At 43.9% G+C, this 23,391-nt stretch overlaps 1 long non-coding RNA gene across 1 annotated transcript in view; it reads right to left on the bottom strand.

Annotated features, from left to right (window-relative positions):
• Positions 1–2,333: 2,333 nt before the first annotated feature.
• The window catches only part of LOC119807765, a 31,235-nt gene continuing 10,177 nt past the window's right edge, over positions 2,334–23,391 (bottom strand). The window contains exons 2-3 of the long non-coding RNA XR_005284348.1: positions 3,347–3,418; positions 2,334–3,126 (exon numbers count right to left, since the gene is read on the bottom strand). This is a non-coding gene — a long non-coding RNA (uncharacterized LOC119807765). The remainder of the gene's footprint in view (positions 3,127–3,346; positions 3,419–23,391) is intronic.

Here is a 23,391-nt window from a genome sequence, read left to right as displayed (position 1 = left end):
GACATTTTTAATTTAGCCATGATGGGGTGATATGACAGGGCCAAATTAAGGATTTCACTACTTAACAGCCCTATCTGTGATGCTTGCTATGTGAACATGCTAACCTTGGTCCTCAGAATCTGATGGGCTTCTCTTGAAATAACTTCCCCTCATCATCTTCCCACAGCATAGATATGGTAGCCTAGGTCACTGAGAGTGTAAAATTCCCCAAGCGTACAAACACGAGACATCTATGGATTTCCTTCAGGAATGGGTCTTTAGGACTCAGACTTGAGAGAACTTTTACTCCCTTGGTTTGATTTTTTTTTCTTCCTTGTGCCCCACCTCAGCCCTGAGCAAATGTGTTCATCTTTGTTTTGTCTGGAAAGGCATCTGGGACCAGCAGTTTGGACCTGATGACAGATTGATAATTGAAACAAGCTTTTAAAAGTGACATTTGGGTTAAAAGTAACTTCAACAAAGGGGTAAAAAGCTTTTAGATAGTGTATATTCTTCAAACTCCCAGAAGTGACTTTCCTCAGCTAGAGGCCAGGCCTGCCACTCCCTCAGCCAGCTTGAACTTCTCCAGCATGGGTGGAGAGTGTCTTCCTGGGGTCAGAGAGGACTTGGTGAAGAGTAAGTCATATGACCAAACGCAGGATTCCAATTTGAGGTATAACCAATCCTTGGCAAAATGGTCCCTGTGTGTGTCTTTCTGTACGAGGTGTAGAAACTGCCCTACACAATGTTATAAGGGTGAGCACATCAAGGGCAGGGCTCCAGTGGTGACTCCCCACAAGATTAAGTCTCCAAAGAGGTCTCATCTCATATGAAAGACAGTTGATAGAGCAAACAGTCTTCAGTTCTAGGGGGCTGAAATAGTCTCAAAAACCACACACACATACACACACACACACACACACACACATAAACACAAACATATAATCTTTATTCTCAGTCACTCTAAGAATCACATCAAATGTACAGGAGGTATTTCCTGAATTAAAATGAGTAGGGCATTTTTCTGAAGCACTTTTCTTCTAGTCTCCTAGAGACACAAGAGAAACCATGTCTCCACATTCAGTGTGACCAGAGGACACACCAGAACTAACCAGGCAGCTCCAAAGAGACCCAAACTTGGGAAGATAAGATGAAACGCAAAAGGAAAAGAATGTATTGAGGGAATTCTCATGAGGCTATGAAGCAGGGAAAAGAGACAAAAGCAGCAGCGAAAGCCAGGACGACGCGAAGTCCACTTTCAATTGGGCTGTGAGGTTCCCAACAGCACCAAGAAGCTCCCTGTGCTCTGAGAAGTTAATTATCCGACCAAGCCTTGTTCCCAACCGCTTTCCTTTCCTCTAACCTTTGGGGACTTTATGGCTCCAAGAACCACAGCAGCCACAGGGAGAAAATTGTTTTCTGTGCTGTAACATCAGTGGACAGAAATATGAGTGCTTGGAGACTAAATCAAGGCTTACACCAGGCTCACAGGTCGTAAGTTCAACCCCTCTGTCCCTGCTCTGCCTTAGGATGGGTTTTTCGCGGCCCATGGGAGGGCAGTACACAGCACCCCTTCGCCCCAAGACCACCAGGGGAATGTGCCCCCCAGAGATGCCTTACCTGAAAGGGCCAAGGCTGTTCTCTAGTGCATTTGTTTTTAGCGTTTATCAAGTTGACAGGAGCGATTAGTCAAAGACCAGCAGCCAGCTCCCCGGTCATCCAACACAAACAAAGCATCCGCACACTGTCAGGGCCTCCACAGTGTCTGCCCCACTTAAACCCTCCCTTCCATCTCTAGGAACCCGGGCAATGTGAGGCCCTCTAACCCCTCACTTACTCCAAATTGTTACCTGATGGGTTTGTTGTTGTTGTTGTTTGTTTTTTGGGTTTTTTTTGTTTTTTTGTTTTGTTTTTTATCTTAAAGGGTAGCATGAAGGAAGGCTTTGCCTCAAAGGTGGGGTATCATGCATATCAGGGCGAGCATAGGGTGCCAAAAGGCTTATGTCCTGGTCTCTATCTGCTTCCTGCCTTGATCAGATAATTGATCTTTCCCAAACTACAGAGGCTCTCAGGGAAACTATCTCTGTGATGATGCCCAAGCCCCCAAAGCATAAGACAGCTAGGAAAAGGAAGTCATACTGCAGCCTGAGCCAGGAAACATTCTGAAACAGATCATTGCCCTAAGCCACGGCCCCTCCCCCCAAGAGGATATTGGCTGAAATGCAAGGCCAGTTTAACTTTTAATTATTTATTGTAGGCCTTCCTTCAAAACCTGGCATGGGGCTCTTAACAGTATGTGACATGGGACAAAAAAGAACACAGGACTTCTGTGGCTGCTCTATTCAGGAAAATCTCTGTGGGGACATGTGTACCTCGTTATTTGTGACCAGAATGTGAGAGCCTGCCTTGTTCAGCTCTCTCAGGCTCCTGCCCTCTGCTCCAATGAAACTCCAGCCCGAGTCCCCAGCCCCTGTCTGTGGGACACAGCATTCTGTCTCCTCAGCTGTCACCATATGCTCAGGTTGTCACACAGTTTACAGATTAGGGAGTCACTCTTGACTAGCATATGACGAGAGGCAGTTGTCATTAGCATACCAAACTCGGTGGACCCAAACCCTCTCTGTACCCAGGGAGCGAGTAGCCAGGCCTGATCCCCTCTTCTGATTAATGGGATTCTCAATTAAGGGAGCAGCGGAAGACGGAGCAACTGGCCTCACCCTTCAAAGCAATTTTGCCTTGGCTCTGAGGTAATGAAGAATAAACAGAAGGCTGTGATAAACTCAACCAGACAAGAGTCACATGCCCTCCCCAGCGCCACCATTCTTCATGGCTGCCGTTCTGAGACCTCAACCGCCAGAGAAGCCTAACAGCATGCCAGGGAGCAAGCGCTGATTAATAATTCTGCAATTTAGACTCTGCAAGACGTGCTCTTTGCATTTTTCCAGGTGTCTGCAGAAGAATGAGACAAGAGTTTCAAAGGCATTAAGTGGATATTTCCACCAGCAGCTCCGTCCGGTCCACCTTGGGTGTCCTTTGGATTGGCAGGTGTCAAGATGAAGGCAGCAGAAGACACGGTTTACATTTCAAAACCTGTCCTTCAATCATCTTGGTGTGTTAAATTATTTCATTGAGTTAGTGCCTCAGACTCTAGTGGAGGAGAGAGAAAAAAAAATTAAAATGCTCGCCAGGGCAGGCAGCCAGGTGGGTGTGCTGTGCCTTTAATTTCTCATTCAAGCAGGGGTCAGCAGGGTAATTTTCATCCCTCTCAGTTGAAGTCAGACACCTCCCCCTTGTGGTTCAGTGCAACCAGTTCAAGCCTCTTAAAACCTTTGTTCAGGTAAATGGCTGCTATGGGCAGGAAGCTTACCATAGAGTTCAATGATCCCAGTGTGAGTGTCTAAATAGTGACCTTGTCCTTCGCAAGCAGTCGGCCTTGAACCTGGTAAAAGAATAAAGAGAGAACTATACTTTAGGCACATAGCTAATTTCTCCCAGAAAGGTTAGTTTCATGAATGAAGCATTTCGCATACTTAGCTGCATGTGGTGAGTTGTATTGTCTACAACATGTTATTTGAAAGGTTGAAAACTATGCTTGGCCTGCACACTTAAAAAAGTATTTGTATCAAGAATATATAAAGAGTTTCTGAAAATCAATGAAAATAGTTTACAACTTCATAGGACATTGAACAGAGCCAACGACCAGGGATTACACAGAGGAGGAACTTCGTGACCAATCAGCACATTTTAAGGTTTACACTAAGGCCAGAGGTGGCTCAAGGGTTAAGAAAACTAATTCTTTTCAAGAGGATCCAAGTTTCTTAGCACCTACTTGGGGGCTCACAACAATCTGCAACTCCAGATCGGAGGAATCTGACGCCCTGGTTTGGCCTCCACAGACATTTCTCACGTGTGGTTAAACAAGCATGAGACCGAAACAGCTCTGAAAATAAAATTCTTTCCTTTTTAAAAAATAACTTCTATTAAAAAGTTAACACTATTAGGCAGCAGAGGTGACCATGTGGATTGGGAGCACTTGCTGCTCTTCCAAAGGATCCAGCTTCAGTTCCCAGCACCAGCATGGCAGCTCACAAGCCTCTTCAACTCAAGTTCCAGGGCTTCTGATGCCTCTTCTGACCTCTGCAGGCACTGGATGCAAATGGTCCCCAGACATACATACAGGCAAAATATACTCAAACACATAAATAAAAGTAATTTTTGAAAGCCAGGTGCCGTGGCACTGTGCCTGTCATCCCAGAGCTGGAGAGCCTGATATCAAAAGACATCTGGAGCCCACTGGCCATGCTAGCCAATCAGTAAGTTCCAGGTTCAATGAACAACCCTATCTCAAAATGTAGGGTGGAGCATAGTAAACACCCAACATGGATCTCTGCCCTCCACACACAAGCACACAAACCTGCACGCACAGGTGTACACACAGAAAAAGAAAGGATAATGAAACACAGTGCATTCTCCCATGGGATTTATACAATATACAATATACTGAGAAAGAAAACCTTTCAAACTTAGCATGAGAAAGCATCTAAAGAAATTTTATAAAGAACCTGTTAAGATGAGCTGACTGATGAGTGCATCCTACAATAGGGATGCCAGTCTCTTGGGGCTATCTGGGGATGAGATGAGCAAGTGAGCAAGCAGCTTGTAGCTTCAACGGGATGCGCGGGGGCTGGGGAGGTTAGTATGCTACGGTTCTAGAAACCAGACATCTAAAATTGCCTGGTGTGGGCAGAGCAGAGCATCCTCTGATGGTGCTCAAGGACAAGCAGTAAACTCTTCCAGCAGCTGGACTGGTGGCATCCTTGAGCTGCACGTCTTTCCCCTCCGTGGTGGTATAAATGATGATGGACCTCATTGGCTCATATGTTTGACTATCTTAGTCCCAGATGACAGAACTGATTGAGAGAGAAAGATTGGGAGGAGGAGATGTGTCGTTTGGGATGAGCTTTGACAAATCAAAGCCTCTTGCCGTTCCATTCTCTTCATTTTCCGTCTCCTGCTTGTGGTTTGAGATGTGAGTTCTCAGCTGTTCTTGTTGTCATGCCTTTGTTCTGCCAACGTGGAGTCCAACTCTCTGAAGCAGTAAAGCTGATTTTACATTTTCTTTTATAAGTTTTCTTTGCCATTGTGTTTTGTGACTAAGACACCTGACAAGCCTTTACCTCTCCTCTTTGGGGCTTCTCTTCTGTCACTCACAAGGAGACTTGTTTAGAACCAGATAGATACTACGATCTCATCTCATTATCTTTAGCTCATCTATTCCTGTGTCTACAAAGACCACTTTTCCAAATAACCTTCCCCATATAGTAAGGATGGGGGCATGGGTGTATCTTCTGGGCTGTATTACAGATTGACTGAGAAATGTCTCCCATAGGCTCCTGCATTTGAACTCAGTCCTTAGGTGCTGATGGCTTTAGGAGATTGTTGAATATCTGAGAGGTGACTCTGTCTGTTTTCACTTCATTTTATGTCTTATTGTGACTGGCTACAAGCTCCCACCACCAGTGCTGGTGCCCCAGCTGCCATGTTTTTGTTTTTTTGTTTGTTTGTTTGTTTTGTTTTTTATCGTGAACCTAAATGAATCCTAAGGTTGCTTCAATGAGTTATCTTGCCCCAGTGAGAAGAAAAATAAATAAGAGTGTCTTTCCACACAATGCTGGGGATGAGATGTCAATGTTGAACAGCATAACTATAGAGAACACCTTGGCAAAGGGCTTATGTGTGTGGTGGGATGTGGAGAGAGCACAGCAGGCACAGGTAAAGATGCTGAGGAGATGAGAGGAAATGAGAGACCCGGCAGGAAGCTGTCACGTTGAAAGGGAAGAGGGTGAGTGTGTCCAGGGAATGCAGTGATATGCTGCTATGTCAAAAGACTTGAGATGTCGTTTGTGCAGTCTGTCTTCCTGATGCTGAAAAATACAGCGAGAGAAGGAAGACGAAACTGTAATTGCCCCCTGGTCACTGGTCTGAGCTGACAGCCTACAGGATACAGGAAAGCAAAGCCTTGGAGGGAGGCCAAGTGGGAGGAGTCCAAAGCTCAAGTTGAACATAAGAATATGAAGATTAGCCGTAGCAAACTGGTAACATAAGAGAATCAGTGAGAATGAAGACAGTCCAAACACTTTGATGAGTTCTTAGATCTTCAAGTTGTTATTGAGGCTTGTTAAGAGATACTCAAACACCTGCAGTAAAAGAGAAGGCAGATTGGTCAAACTTCTCATTGTTGTGACAAACACCTGCAGGGACAATTTAAAAGCAGGAAAGGCTGGAGTCACAGTTTCAATGTTTCTAAGCCTGTGGTAAGACAGAACATAAGGACCCAGAAGGCTTGGGGAAACAGAGAGCAAAGACCAGGAACGGTACCTGGGCAGTGTGTGTTCCTATCAACTAAGTTCCTCTAATCATAACACACCGCCTAGTCTTCCAACCCTCCCAACAATGCCACCTTCCTATAAACCCATCAACGGCTTAAGCAATTAATAACACCAAGGGCTTCAGAATCTCTCTACTTTCCAATAGCCCATCAGCTGTCAGCTGGGCTTGACTGTCAACTTGGTGGGTCTTAGGATTTCCATGGAAACAAACCTTTGGGAATGTCTGTGAGTGAGTTTCTAGATTATTTTATTGGCATGGGAAGAACCACCTTAAATGCATGTGTCACAGCTCCGTGGTCTGCAGTCCTGGGCTGAAGAGTTCATTAAGGTGAGCACCAAAATTCATCTCTCCTTACTTCCTGATTGTGGATGTGATGTGAACTACTGTGTCTCGTGCTTGCTGACAGTTCTTCTCTGTCCTAATAGACTGTGCCCTCCAACTGGTAGACAATAAACCCTTCCTTCACTGGCCTCCTTTTGTAAATAAGCCAGCAAATAGCACAACTAGAACAGTAGATGCAACATAGCTTGTAAAAGGTGTGATGTGGTACAGGTTTTGAAAAAAAATTAAGCTTTACATGCAAAAGATTATCCACATTGCAGGTACTTCCAAAGGTGATGGGAAACACACTCTGTTATGTTAATACCACCCTAGTCATCTTTTAAAATGCTTTCATAGTCTTCCACAACGATAAGTAAGAGAAACAGAGGAGGAGATGTATCTACCCCTGTAGATAGCCTAGGGGTGAACTCTCACCCACATGATGCCTTCCTTTGTTTTTTCTCAGACTCATTTATCTCTAGAGTACTCTGCAGTGCCAGCCTTCTTTCTTCCTCCTCCCTCAGGCTTCCGGACACATCCCATCCTCCTCAAAGTGAAAGAGAAACACCCTCCACCCCAGGTATTGCCTGGGGAATCCTTTCACTTTTGTTCTGGAGACTGCGCTTAACCATTTGGGTCCTAATAGTCTAGGAACTAGAATCGCCCTGTTTCTCTACCCGCAGGCTTCTGTTTTGGAGTTTATGCCACTGTGTAAATCCTTACCATCCCGCAAGCCTGGAGATGGCTTTATGCTGCCCACCTACCTGACAGATGTTCTTGCTGGATGTCGAACATAAATCTAGCGCAATCGTTTTTCTTTATTTGTTATTGCTGGTATAAATTCTAATGGCGTTCTGAATCCAGGGCTGCTTAAGCGGCCTTTTCCTCTTCTTAGGGATTGTTTAGAATTGTTGTGTCAGTGTTAGACACACTCTGATAGCCTGATACAGCCTGGTGCTCTCTTGATTTTCAGAGTGCTGGCTTGTGCCTCTGAGAACTGCTGGTGAGCGATTTCGCAGACCTTCCCTCCTCTCTGTGCAGAAGGACTTATTCCTGTCAATCACTCCAACAGTGTCTCCTTAGGGATGACCTCTAATTTTATAAGGTATCCCATCACTGACCTCTTTATGGTTTTCCACAGTTTTCTGGCAGTTTTCCCTTTTTTTTCCTTCCATCCCATCTAGTAAATTTCTTCCTTCCTTCCAAATCCTTGCAGCTACTTCTTCACATATTGGCTCTGGCTTGTGAGAGCAAGAACTCACTACTTACCTTGGGAGAGCTGTCACCACTCCTTACCAAAAGTTCCTTCATGTTTGACCCAGAACACCATGAGGTGCGATGTGGTAGACACCATCAGCTACCAATTCTGTGTCAAACAAGTCGTTTCCAGATCGGTGCTGTACGGGTTATTTTTTCTGTGGCTGGGATGAAATCTTGACAAATGTTTTATAAGAAAGGAAGCATTTGTTTTTGGCTCACAGTTTGAGGGTATAGTCCATCATGGCAGGAAAGGTATGGCGTCAGGAGCACAGGGCAACTGGCCATGTTATATCTGTGGTCAGGAATGGGGCGAGGGAGGGAGGGAGGGAGAGAGGAAGGGAGGGAAGGAGAGAGGGAGAGAGAGAGAGAGAGAGAGAGAGAGAGAGAGAGAGAGGTGGAGCCTCTTCTTAACCACTTTCTTTTCTTTTTACACTGTACAGGACTCCAGCCTAGGGAATGGTGCTACCCACCTTTACAGTATGTCTTCCTCAGTTAACTTAATCAAGAGAATTGTGATATGCACTGGCCTAAGCACTTCATGGGTATTAATGGCAAATATCTTGGTTAGTTATAACTTACTCAAACCCGGGAGCAAAAGAAAAGAGCACCCATGCAGAGTATTTGGAATGTATAATGCCTTCTATGGCCACGAAACCTGGCTGACTACTGCTGACTATATGAGCAGACGTTGGGCTGAAAAGACTTAACGCTGTGTAAAGGAAACCCAGAGGCTGGGAAGATGGCTCTGCCTATAATGTGCTTGCTGCGCAAGACGTAGAGCCTGAGTTTGATCCCAGGCACCCAGGCAAAAGGCCTGGCAGACATTTGTAATCTTAGTCCTATAGAAGCAGGGAATTTCAGAGGCTGGTCATGAATCATGTATTGATTTATATGTTTGCATACAGTTGTGTGCACACAGGTGCACACACCAGTCAGTCTTGTCTGATGGATGAGATGCAGGCCCCCAAAACAAGATGGCAACAATTAAAGAATGACACCCAAGCTTGACTCCAACTGCCATGTGCACCTACGTGCACACCAATACATAACTAACATGACTCATGATAACCCTCCACATTTTTATGGACCCAGGCAGGAGAGAGTAGCCAGAAGGTCTGTGATTATATCGGGAATGGGACGTGGAACTGTTTCTATTCTCTGAACTTCAAATCTCTTCTTGGACTTCAAAAATGAACAGACAAGTCCGCTTGACTGGCCACAGGGAGTAAATTTATCCTGCCTCCTTAAGCCGTTTCACCGACTCTCCGGATGGTATCAGGGGTCTTCACGGTGTATACAACAGGGTTGCTAAGGGAAGATGGCCATCCAGGCACCTCACATGCACCCAGTTTCCTCACCACAATGTCAGAGGTGTGTCTGTGCCTTGTGCCAGTGTCAGAGATCATTGTGGGATAAGAAAAAAACCCAAGTTATATTCGTTTTTTGGCTGTAGTTACAGAACTTCTTCCGGCTTCACCCCCTGGTGTGAGCTCTCACAACCACAGCGTCTTTGATTCCACTCTTTCCTGATGCCATTTCTTGGTCATTCTCACACAAGGATCTGTTGTTTACAGAGTGGCTAAAAAGGACTAGAAGGGTCTTTAAAAACTGAGGGCAGACCCGACACCGGAAGAGGCCCTGCAGGTGTATAGACAAGATAGCAACAGCCTCCTCACAAAGATATCAAGACATACTCAATGCTGGGTCAAGGCAGAGATGGCTCAAGCCTAAATCAAGGCCCAAGATCCCTGGATCTGATGACTGGCGATAAGCACAATCCTAATTAATCTCCTAAAGCAACAGAGGCGCTGCTGAGCCAGAGTCCTGGGGATAGCCGGTTGTCACCTACGGCTGCTGAGGTGTGTGCGCCAGAAGGCCCGATGCTAGGTGGTGAGAGTTAATGAGCCTTAACCTTAAGATGTGCTTGGTTTTATGTGGTGTGGGTGAGGGGAATCTGGACCGTTTGATGACTCAAGTACCTGTTCTGCAAGTCCGTGCGTTGCTGATTTATTGTTACTAAGTTACTCGCTGGTACTATCTACCTATCAGTCTCTGCATCACGGTCCATGCTGGGCAGCTGCTGGCTGCTCTCTGGCACAAACAGGTTGTGGCATAAGTGCAGCCTGCATTCTGCCTTATGGAGCCACCCGGTATCTTGGAAGTGTGTTTTACATGTTGTGCAGTAACTTGGCGTGGCTTGATTCTACGAGGCACAACAGGATAGCTAAAACAACTTAGCATGGTCATGTTCTCCCTGGGTTTTCTACGTGGTCAGAACACTTTCTTTTCTGTTTTCAGATCTTCACCTCTGTACATAATTGACAGATGATGAGACAGATTAATGGCAAATAATGCACTCAATACAGAGAAAATTCGGAAAAGACAAGAAGCAGAATCTTTCAAAGCTCAGAACATGCCTCCCTCCATTGTGGAGATGCTATCTCTCTCAGTTGGGCCCTCATTTTTAAGGCTTATTGGAGTAAAAAGCCCAGAACTGCCCTTGCGGATTAGTCGAAGCAATAGTTCCCTATAGACTTAAAAGCCTCCTTTATTGGAAGAAATAAAAGGAAAATGACCCAAAATCACAATCCTAGAATTATCACTCTATTCAAAAGCCATAAAGCATAGCCAGTTATCTGTAAAATTCATGCATACTTCAATAATGATCGTGTCACGAATACTAACTTTGAAAAATGAACAGACTTATGCATAATGAATTTTTTTTCTTATAAAAGGAAAAAATAAGCACCTTGTGTGGTAGAGTGGGAGGTGTTTCCTTTCTCCAAGGTACTTGTGATTTCAAACACTTCCTCCTGTCAAGGTATATCCCAGGTCTTAGATGAAAACAGCCAAAGCCTATGCACATAGAAGCCACAGACTCTCCAGAGAAACCTGATGATGTTTAGCCCAATGGGCGTGCAGCTAAATTGCCTTCTAAATAGGTTTCCCTGTTGTCGCAGAATGACTCTGCTTGCAGCCTTTGTCCAAGAAGTCTTCTCAACAGTGGACCATAGTAAAACAGGGGCTGCTGCCTACATTTATGGGCGTCTAGTTTTAACTCCCAGAATCCACATAAAACTGCCAAGTATAGCGGCAAATGGTTGTAATGCCAATGCTAGGAAGGGAGAATCAAAAGGATCCTTGGAATTCCCTAACCTGGCAATCTAGCCTACTTGTTAGTGCTAGGCCTGCAAGAAATCCCATATCAAATAAGGAAAAAGTGGACACCTCCTAAGGAATTGTAGGAAGTTAAAGCCTACCAGGCCAAAGGGACCAAATCTGGAATCTGCCCAGCGCTGTTGGAGATCCTGATAGTGCCTAGCCAATGAGGGACGACCACGCTATGTTATCTGTCAATGGATCAAAACACATAGACACTGGTGCTGGGAGGGTTTGCAAGTTTGCCCCCCATCCCGTTGTTAACTAAACAAGTCTGCTGTACACCTTCTACCTGACTCCAAGTGTCCGAGACATTGACACTGCGCCTTCTCACTCCCTCTCCCAAGGAAGATATTAGGGCCCAGCAACATCTGGTACTTGGAACAGGGACTTCTAACACAGGTTTTGAGCTCATCTGGTCAGAGTCCTTTTTTATTGTTGTGGCTGTAATGGTTGTGTTTTGCCCAGAATAGGTTCTAGTCATGCCCTTCTTATTCACAGTGCTGGACAGCACCCTCAAGACAGTGTATTTTTGGTGAAAAAGCCCCTCAGTCCCTTCTGCAAGTAAGTACTGGCAATTCCATCCTTTCCTTCTTTTGAAAGGTCCCTTGGTCCCTTCAGCAGGTAAGCGCTGGAACCCCCATCCTTTCCTTCTTTTGTGTTGTCTGTCATGCTTGCCTGTCCATCCAGTCATGAATGCACATTTTTTTCTGTTTTGGTTCATGAAGCATCTCCATATAAGGGCTGACCCCCTAGAAGGTAGATCCATCCCTCATATCACCCTGGCCTTTTCGGATTCCAATAATAACTCAGAGGACTGAGCACTGTACCTATCACATACAAGATCTCACTACTTAAGCATCTATATCTCTCTACTTCTCAGGAAAATTGTTCTGACTCAATTAAAAATCAAAGCTGGCTTTGGATTTGGAGCATGGGTCTCCTTCTCTAAACCCAAGAATACTGTGAAAAGAAAAATTCAGAGTTTCTGTCTCATGTCAGAAGAGCTACCTGGTGTGGGACAAAAGAAAACCAAAAATCTGGGAACTGTTGTTGTTAAAACTCTGTTATCTCTCTAAAAATTTTATTTCTTTTATTATTGACTCTTTGGTACCTTGGTTTGCCTAAGAAACTTAAGTATTTATTGACACACTGATAGGTAAAATAAATAGATAAATAAAAAGATAGACAGATGATAGATAGAAGATAGATAAAAGACTGATGATAGATAGATGGATAGATATATAGATAAATGATAGTAGATATGGCATATATATCCAGTGAAGATTATTACATTTTTAATACGTCTATGTGTCTACATGTATGGCCCTGCCTATACCCCTCAATAATTCAATCACTTTCTGGGGTCCTTGAAGATTTCTCCCATACCACAGGCATTGCCTACAATCTACAGGGACAAGTCATTGTGCAGAGGACCAACAGAGTTCCTAAGGAGCTGTTGGCCAGGACTTTCTTACCAGAGGCTAGGAGAGATCCTCTTCTGGCCTTAACAGAGGTCTTTTCCATATGAACTTTCTCAGTTTTGTGGACAAGGTGCTCAGCACAGCTGACAAGCACTGGGCATCTCTACCAAAAAACACACCCTTCCCTGAAGAGATGGAGAGATCCTATCTCCCTCCAATGGCAGCTGCCAGCCTCCCTGACAACCCATGGGAGAGGGTATGTTTGTGCTTTTCCTCAGACTACCACAATGCCAATATGGGTCCCAGTAAGAGATGTATGTCCAGCCATGGTTCAGCCTGCTTCCACCAGGCAGGAAATAACCCAGGATGGGTAATGTATATACTCCCCTTTCTTACTCCTTTGCACCTCCAAACAGATTGATTTATTAAGAGTAGAGGTTATGGCCTGTGACTTGTCATTTTTTGAAAAAGTATGGCATAGTATAAAAAGGATATTGGATCCCTCCTGGTTGTTCACATATGCATTAATTGATGGGTGGTATTGTTAATCCTTATTCTCTTTTAATGTTTCCTTTGGCAGATCCAACGTCAGCAGGCAGCAGATAAGGTGACTCTTCAGGTGTTAATGGCTCTCAGGCATCCTCACAGTCCTCCACAGGAGGCTATGCCTGCCTCATTACCTGTAATTCAAAAGGCTACTGCCTAGACCCCAACCATGGCAGCTCCTCAGGAATGAATGCTCTTCTAGGGCTGATAGTGAATGATTGCTAAAAGCTTATTTGGCAGGTCAACCTAAGACAGGCACTGTTCAGTTGCTGAGCCCTCCTAAAGCAGGGTCAACAAGGCCTGAGCTAAGATCTCTGACTTCCTCTGACAGTCCATGTAACAAATTGAAAAGGGGGGTAGGTATGTAGGAAATTAAGGCCTAGCAGGCCAAAAGGAGCATAGTGGAGTCTGCCCAGTGCTATCAGAGGTTCTGATAATGCTTTGCCTATGAGGGATGACCAAGTGATGCTTCCTGAGTACCTAGTAACAGGTGTTGTCAGAGGTCCTGATTGTGCCTAGTCAAGGAGGGACAACCACACTATGCCAACTGTCAATGAATCAAAACGCCTGGGTGCTGAGAGGGTTTATAAGTATTCCACCTTTGTAACATGAGGGCCTGCTTGTTGCAGTTTCTGTCCTACCTGGTCCCCCAGCTGTTTAGTCCCAGAAAAAAAATCACACGGAGGTCTGAGTTTTACATCCAGAACAGATTCAAGACTGCTGTCTGAGATGATCAAGACTCACAGGATACTCCAATCAGGACTTGATCATAACTCTAAATTTTCTTTAGGTACCCGTAAGATTATTGGCACCCCCAACCAGCTGGAAGTAGCCTGGAATACTATGCCCACATAAGTATATAAAACTGATTGGACCATTAACTCAGGCTTCTTATTAGCTCTTGTAGCTTATATTAAACCGTTATTCTTATCTATATTAGCCACATGGCTCAGTACCTTTTTCAGCAGGGCAGGTTACATCTTGCTTCCTCTATGGTCTGTGAAGAACTGGGGGAAGAGCTTCCTTTTTCCCAGAATACTCCTGTTCTCATTGCCCCACCTCTACTTCCTGTCTGGTTGACCTGCCCATACTTCCTTTCTTGCCAATCAGCATTTATTTAAAGCATGATTGACAGAATATAGACAATTCTCCTGCACCACTTCCCCCTCTTTTTTTAAACAAAGGAAAATATCCATAGTCCATTTTTTGGGAATGTGGGCATAGTATTCCAGGCTACTTCCAGCTGGTTGGGGGTGCCAATAATCTTATGGGTACCTAAAGAAAATTTAGAGTTATGATCAAGTCCTGACTGGAGTATCCTGTGAGTCTTGATCATCTCAGGCAGCAGTCTTGAATCTGTTCTGGATGTAAAACTCAGACATCTGGGCCATCTGTTCTTACCAAAGATTTCTCAGGTGGTCTTCCTGGATCAAACTAGATTTTTCTTAACTCAGAATGAACCCACAGCCTCTCATTTCCTGTGGAAACAAAAGCAAAATCTCTTCTTCACGGTAACATACCTTTTGACTTCAATTATGAAGTCAAGGTATTTTCAAAATACCTATCTTGGATTAATTCAGCAACATTTATAAGCAAATATCTTTTAGCAGCTGTTGCTCCTTCCTCAGCACTCAAACAATTCAAAGGGAGCATAATAACACACAATGTCAAGATTCTCTGTGTATTTTACTCTTTATGTGGCTTTATTTTAAACTCTATTTCTTTTATTTTTAATTTTTGACTTTTTGAGACAGGGTTTCTGTATATTTTTGTCCTGGAACTCACTCTGTAGACCAGGCTGTCCTTGAACTCACAGAAATCTGCCCATCCCTCCCTTCCAGGCATTGGGATTAAAGGTGTGTGCTATCTCACCTCGAAGTCACAGAGGTCAATCTACCTCTGCCTCCCAAGTGTTGGGATTAAAAGTGTGTACCACCACACCCAACTACTCTCTTTCTTTCTTTTTTACTTTCAGGACTTTAACCTTTTGCCTGCATATATTTTTAACACACTGTAAACCATTTAGAGGTTTTCTTTGTCTTTGAATCTCTCTTTACTGTATATCTCTTTTTTTCTGACTACATGAGTCTTTAATTTGCTAAGCAGTATGGAGAGGATTAAAGCCGTGGCTTTGATGGCTAGATCCAGCCCATTTCTTAGCTTTTTGAGATTTCAGTCTCATGGCTGAGGTACCGACTATAGCCATGTTTATTACCACAACTCTATGGCATTTCAAGGTCCTTGCCTGCAAGTAAACTGCAACAGTGTGCTCACAAACCACACTTAAATGCTTCATAGTTGGACTGCCTGCCCTGGCAAGATGGCCCCAAAAGCCAACATTTTAAAACTGTGCAGGTTTTTCCTGCAATGGCTGAAAACTGAAAAGCATGTGGTAAGTTTTCATCAACACCATTTAAGTGTTTTGTGGTAGAACCTCTTAAAGAGCTACAAGGTTTTACACCTAAAGCTGAGTTAGGAAGACTCTCTTAGATGAGAGTGCTTTCTTGCCTCGAGCAAGCAGAGCAGACCCGAGAAATTGCTGCTACCAAGAAGTCATCCTTTACTCTATTCTTTTCTGCCCAGAACTACTTCCCAAGCTCTTTCAGGCTTTATGTGGATGCAGTTGTCCACGTGGGTGCCATTCTGTAACATGAAGGCCATGCTTGTTGGGGTTTCTGTCCCACCTGGTCCCCCAACCGTTTAGTCCCAGAGAAAATCACACAGAGGTCTACATAAGTTATAAAACTGATTGGACCATTAGCTCAGGCTTCTTAATAGCTCTTATAGCCTATATTAGCCCATTATTCTTATCTATATTAGCCACATGGCTCAGTATCTTTTTCATTGGGGCAGGTCACATCTTGCTTCTTCCGTGGTCTGTGAAGGACTGGGAGAAGAGCTTCTTTTTTCCCAGAATACTCCTGTTCTCATTGCCCCACCTCTACTTCCTGTCTGGTTTACCCACCCATACTTCCTGCCTGGCCAATCAGCATTTATTTAAAGCATGATTGACAGAATACAGACAATTCTCCTGCACCAATTGTTAAATAAAATGAGTCTGCTGTATGCCTTCTACCTGACTCCCAGTGTCTGAGACATTGACGCTGTGCCTTCTCATCCCCTCCACTGAGGGAAGACACAAGGTCCCAGCAACAAGGAATGACACCTGAGCTATTTAACGATCTCTACACCTAAGCACACATATGAGCACATGCATCCTCACATACTTGTGGACATGCACCACATGAACACATACATACACACATATGTGTAGGTATGCATGCATACTCCAACCTATTAGTTAAGGAAAGGCTAATTCACAGAAACCCAGAACAGAGAATGACCAGCTCACCTGCAGCCTTCAACAAAAAGCAGTAAAAATCCAGTGTGTTTTTTAATTGAAAAACCACCCACTACCCCAAACCTGCTTGCTTGAAGGAAGAAGGTATACCACGTGACTCCTTTTCATTCTGTTACTGTAAGACTGCAAAGCAAGGAGTGACCAAATGGACTTCAGAATTTTAAAGTTAAAAATTAATGAATTCCAGTATCCTATACAGCAATCCTTCATTTGCCTTTGGAAGGTTGAGCACAGGAACAAAGGTCTTTAACAATGCCTGATTAAATATCCCCATCTTCCCTTCTTTTGCTTATCACATGATTAAGTGGTTTGGACACTTACCCATTATATAAAATACAAACTTGAAGTAGGATGCTTAGAAGTTTATTTTGCCCAGGGTCCTGAAAAATACTTCAGATCTGAGGGTGCCTCCAACCAAAATCAATTTGCTATTTAGGCAAGTATAAAATGTAAACTAGATCACCTTACAACAATGTCAAACCCAGAAATGCACCTGTCGCAGGACCCCGTGCATTCAGTCTCTTCAATCTTTGCACTAAATGTGTTTACCTATTTTGAATCCAAAACCGAAACTGTTTCTGTTTGCTAACTATGATACCGCAGAGTTACTGGTAATTGGAACCACAGGCTTACTGTGCACAAGGAAGAGAGTATAGAAACATGCAAATTTCTCCCCTCAGATTCTAGAGCTCCAATCTCATCCCTGCCAGAGAAAATATAGGGTTATACCAGCAGTGTTTTCCTGGAGATCATATGATTAAATATTCACATGGTGTTTGCCTCAGCCTGCCCTACCTAAGGCATTTTCTTCCACACCAAACAACATATAGGCTGCTTAACTTCCACTTCCTCCTTTCCTGCCTTCCTTCCTCCTTTCAAAGGTGATACCTTACCCTCAAACAGGAACATAGATGCTAAAAACTGTTGCTCATACCTAATAATTGAAAGTCGAGCATTGATCGACAGAGGCTGGGGAGAGTAGGGAAGAAAGTGGTAGGGAGAAACTGGTCAGTTTTCACTGTCAACTTGACTGGAATTTAGAACCACCTAGAAGGAGCACCTTCAGGTGTTTCCAGGGAGGTTTAGCTGTTGTGGGAAGACTTGTTCAGAATGTGAGGAGTATCACCTCACACAGAATGAAAGGGCCAAAGAAGGCAGGATGCTTCCTGCATTCATTCATGTCTCACTGTTTCGTGTTGGTTAAGATGTGAGCACCTCACTCACACAACACAGGTGCAGTCACAGTTAAATGGGAGCAGGCATATCACAAGTAGGTGGCCATAATGACAGCAGACTGTGCATTTCGAAACTTCAAGAGAAAAGATTTGAAAGTTTTTGCCATAACCAAATAACAAACATTTGAGAACTTTTAAGCCAGGTCCAAATGGCACAAAACATGCTTGCATAGGATGTTACTGGGATCCCATTAAAATGTATGACTTTTTTGGACTTTGTCAATTAAAGTTTGTTTAAATTAAAAAAAATAACAGAGTAGGAAACAAAAAGAAAAAATAAAAGTGTTTAAAAAAATCAATACAATGCTCAAGGTCCATCAACTGAGAAGAGTTTTTAGCTTGGTGTGCAATTCGGTGTACGTGTCCTGAGCCAGCTGAGTTATGGAAATGGCACTGGGTGTCTGTCCATCAGCAATCAGAGGGGCAGCTCTCCCCCTGCTTGATCCCTGCTGCCAGTAGCCCTGACCTTTCCCATCTGAGAACACACATGGTGACCAGAGCCCAGGCAGGAGAAAGGTCAAGTCAGTAGCCTCATCCTGAAGCTACAGTAGATGGTTGGGATGGGCAACCCTGCTCCCTGCAAACCATTGGGATTTTCAGAAAAGGCCCCAGGGCCTGTAGCAAGCATGAGGCTGAAGCTGAGTACAGGGCTATGGATCCAGGGCTACAAGGCACGACAGCCTTCTAGACAGGTGGAAGTCGACACATCAGCGTTCTCAGATCTCTCTGGGATCGTCAACATAACAAACCACCCCACGAGTCTGGCTTGGTTATTGAGATGAGCTTTGTGCAGGGCCCCATCTGTACTGACATGACTGCATCACTTGGTTTGTATCATGGATGTTTCTCACCAGCAAAGCACAACTGAAAGTCACCCTTTCCTATTTTCTACACATCCATTCTCTTCTTATCACTAAAATAGTTAAATTTATTGATGTATTTATAGAACCCATTTGAGAACTTAAAATTTTTAAAGGAATATTAAGCAAGAGTCTTTTAAATAAAGTCAATTCATTCCCCCGGCCCCACCTTGTAAAACTGTGGAAATAAAGGGCTTTTAAAAAGGTACCCAAATATAGCAGAAGAGCATCTCTGTGGAACAGGGATGTTATCCATGCACTCTGACTTCTCAGAGGAAAGACTGTGCATTTCTTCTTATCTACACAGTCCACCAAGCAGGTCGTTGTGCCAGGACCCAGCTCTCCTGCTTGGAGGCTGCTGGAGGTGCTCAGCAAATAGTGCAAGGTGGGCTCACCCTCCTTGAAGCCCTTCTCTTCCTCCAACCCTACCCAGGAGCTGCCTCCCCCACTTCATTGGAGCCCTATTAACTGCACATCAGCCCTCCTCCCCTAATGCATGGGTGATCTCTTCCTCACTCCGGCTGCGCTTGTGACCCAAAAGATCATGGCACCACGTCGTGCATGTGTCTCTTTCAAAATCTGGTTACATAAAATAAACAAACTATTGGGCAATAGTACATAGAAGGTGAAAATAAAACTTCAGACTGGGTCACAAAGTGTCATACACCTTCTACATATTACAGATATACACAGGCCACACACATGCAGGTATATACAGATAACACACACATGCAGATAAACACAGATCACATACATGCCAATACACAGTCCACAAACAGTTGAAAACCACAACTACTCAGTAAGTACTCAATACACACACATACATGCATACCATATAAAACATACATACATCATGAAAATATATATATACACACAGTTACCCCATCACACACATCGCATAAGTACGGGCACCATACACATTCCATGTGCACACACAACCACAAAAACTGTACACAGGAAACACATACCCACACTCTCTAGGGTGGAATATTATTGAAGAGTTGTGATAAATGAGAGAAAAGAAGCTTAAATCACATTAAGGGATCCTGGACTTTGTTGCATGTGATGTTTTAACCTGTATGTGTTCTGCTATGATAAATCTTAATTATAAAGGAAGCTGAACCTACAGAGAAACCTCTGCTCCGTGTGAATCATCCAAGGATCTGCAGGAACCTAAGGTCTTTCCAGCAAATCCTGATAGTTTCAACATTTCTAAATTAAATGGAAGCCACAAAGAGAGTTTAGCTAGTTAGTATTTAAATAGTCTCATCTAACAAGTATAGTGTGTGTGTCTGTCTGTCTCTCTCTCCCTCCCTCTCTCTCTCTCTCTCTCTCTCTCTCTCTCTCTCTCTCTCTGTGTGTGTGTGTGTGTGTGTGTGTGTGTGTGTGTATGTGTAGGTCATACAGCTTACACATTTTTTTTGCAGTAAGAACAGATTTTATGGGTTTATGAAGAGCTAGGATTATTTGCACATGAAAGTTGCTGACTTGTTAAGGAGAGGACACGTATATTTCTTGCCAGTGCAAGGGTGGTATCAGGTACAAACTCACTGCTCATGACTTGTTCCATTATAAATGTAATTCTCAATGCTTCCCTGGTACTAACTGCAATCACAAATGTTTTTAAAGATCTCGGAACCAACCTTGCTCTTCTAAGGGCCAGAGACTATATTATACCTACAGATGGGATTGAACATAGGAAAGACTATGTTACAGACCCTCATATTCTCCTCCCTCCAACCCCTCCTTGCTTGCTTCCTTCCTTGTTTCCTTTCTCCTTTGCCCCTGGTTCCTCATAAATAGAATGCACTCATTACATTAGCCGAGTGAGCATAACATGCCACTAGTGTATATTGATTTCTCACACAGCTATCTAATCAATCACTTTAACACAAATCCTTTACCACTCCGTCAAGAGGACATAGAGATAACCTCAGACCTAAACCCTGCTTTCCAGAAATATGCAGCTAAACTAGAATGCAGATCAGCCTGTGGTACTTACTATATCGTTTCCCTGAGGTAGGTCATTTCCTAATACCATCTTTCCCTCCACAGCAATCTCATCTCTTGGCAATCAATTATGATCACTCTTCCCTTGGTTTGTTCATTAGAGTATTCTAAACTAACCCTCACTACACTATTTTGCCTGTTGTAACCAAACTTATAACAAGAAGCAGCTTGACGAAGTAGGAGATTGATGTAGCTTACATGTCAAAGGAATGTTACCCCTCAAGGCAGAAAAGGCATGGGTGCGGGCACCCGAGGTGACTGGCCACACTGCATGCACACTTAGGAAACTGGGAGTATGAAGGAGGGCTCCATGACCTGCCCAAGCTGCACGGTCATCTGGAAAGCGAGGATCCAAACACGTGAGCCCGTGGCAAGTACATCACGACCACATTCAAACCACAACGTTAGTTAGATGTGTCTTTTTCTGGAATACAGTGTGATTGCCACATGAATACAACAGCACGTGATAGCTTTAGGTTTTGAAACAAAAATCAGTAAAAATTTCCAGTGTTCTGGATAGTTTCTGAATTCGGAAAGGGCTTGTATGATTGAATATTTGGGTTTGCCCATGGAAACCACACACCTTGAAGCGTGTAGCCTGTTACTATTTTAGCCTTCACAAAGCCTTCGTGTGGCCAGCAGGGCAGTTCGGGTGGAAGCGAGTTTGTATCTTCATGTGTCCCCAGTGTTGTTCCTGCTGTTTTATTGTAGCTTCAAAAATAGGAACATGCTGGCCCATAGGAGTGGCTGATGCCAAGAGTAGAGAAAGTGAGGTCACAGTTCCACTTCCTTGAGGATACACTCCTAGAAAAGCCCATGTAACTTGGTCTCTTCCTGTGGTGGAAGAAATCTCACAGTTGAGAGTTCTCTAAGCTCCAAAGAGAATTCTACTGAATATTGTGTGGTGCTGTCTAAATGTTTAATAAAAGGTATCGAGCTGGTAAGTCTTTAACTGCTGACTTCACTGGATTAAGAAACACCCACCCAGGAGACTGAAAAACATACTTCAGGGTTTGCCCATGAAGCTAGCTCCAGAGACTCTTGAAGCTCCAACTTCAATTAATAATGGAATCAAAATTCAAATAGAATGTAGGAGGCAGAGGAATCATGGAATGTACAGTCAGATTGGAATAAGTACCTCACATGAGGCATGCCCCTTCCTTGGGGAGCTCTTCTTGACCTGATCCCTTCCTGTATGGCTCCATCCACTTCCTGCAGCCATGAACTAAAGCTCCTGTCACTGTGATGTTCTGCCTGAGCTCATGAAACTAATCAGCTAGAGACCAGATGCACTGAAAGTGTGAGCCAAAAACTCCTCTTCCCTTCAGTTGCTTTGCTCTGGCTTTTTGTCACAGCAAAGAACAGGAAATAATCCAGGTGCTTCCTACAACTGTGTTAATTGTAGTTTACAAGTTGTAAGGGAAAAAAAAAACAGAGCAATCACTTAGAACTTGAGTCAGCAAAGTACTATTGAAAGGCAAATTCTATTGCTGACATTACTTAGAATAGATATAATCATCTTAGTTGGTGTTCTATTGCTGTGAAGAGACAGCATGACCATGGCAACTCTTATAAAAGAAGTCATTTAATTGGGCCTGACTTACAGGTCAGAAGTTGAGTCTGTTTTCATAGCAGGGAGGATCGAAGCAAACAGGCAGCAATCTGCTGAAGAGCTGGTTGAGAGTTCTCCATCCAGATCCACAGGAAACAGGAAGACAGAATGACACTGGGCCTGGTTTGGTGCCTTCAAACCTCAAATCCCACCCCCAGTGGCACACCTCCTCCAACAAGGCCACATTCCATAATCCTTCCCAAGTAGTGCCATTCCTGGATGACCAGGCATTCAAACATATGCGTCAGAAGGCAATGTTGTCATGTGCCTGCTGGCCCATACCCAGCTGAACACTTGGCTACAAGGCAAGGAGACAATCACAGGGCTCTACAGTACAGTCAGCTACTACTGGAGATGTCTCTTGTTCAACATTGACCCCTAGTAACCCTAAGAGCTAGCTGTTGAGTCATAATTCTACCTACAGCAGATAACATGGGAGCTCATGAAGCTAAACTGGTAGAGCATCTCATAAGAAATGAAGGTATAAGCCAGAATTCCAACCCAGGAGCCTGACTCTAAGGTCTAAGCTGCTTGCAGTCCACCCTACCATTACCCTAACTTGACTGCTACCGTGGTCTAACTTTACCAAGAAGCATCGCAACAGCGAGAGGGATCTGAGGCTAATGACTCTACCCTCTGGAAATAAAAACTGCATTTGTGGCTAAACTCCCTATGTTTATTGGCTTGTTTGTTTGTTCTTTTGTGTCTAGTGGCTGGCACAGAATCCCCTTTAACTACATAAATGAGCTCTGGAGTAAGATTTTCCTCTAAGGAAATAAAGGAGCATTTCTGAGTACCCAGAAAGTATCACATGCTGAGCCAAGGATACACAAGTGTCATATCATGTGACTGTAGCAATGTTCGTGAAAGCTTGGAGTCCCGAATCCTACTGTTCCTTTTTCAACCATCTGAAAAATCAAAAGGCAGAAACCTAAGTGATTAGTAGGTGTATCTGTACCTAGTTGAAAAGAATACAGGGGCAACAAGAATAAAATCTTTCTGGACAAAAATACCTAAGTTGATCTGGGGTCACCAGGCAGGCAGCATGGATGGGAGCCACCCTATTCCAGATCTTCCAAAGTCTGGAAGCCTGAGCTGCCCACTGACAGTTGCCTGTCAAAAAAGTAGCCAGAGTATGTAGGCATTGTTCAGAGGGTGAACCATCAGGTGACCCAGCTTTGGACTGACAGAGGACCCAGGAGAGAGAATCAAGTTCATGCTAGAAAAAAAAGAG

Source organism: Arvicola amphibius, chromosome 2, assembly GCF_903992535.2.
Source record: "Arvicola amphibius chromosome 2, mArvAmp1.2, whole genome shotgun sequence".
Classification (NCBI taxonomy): Eukaryota; Metazoa; Chordata; class Mammalia; order Rodentia; family Cricetidae; genus Arvicola; species Arvicola amphibius.
This window is presented reverse-complemented; position numbering and strand designations above follow the sequence as displayed.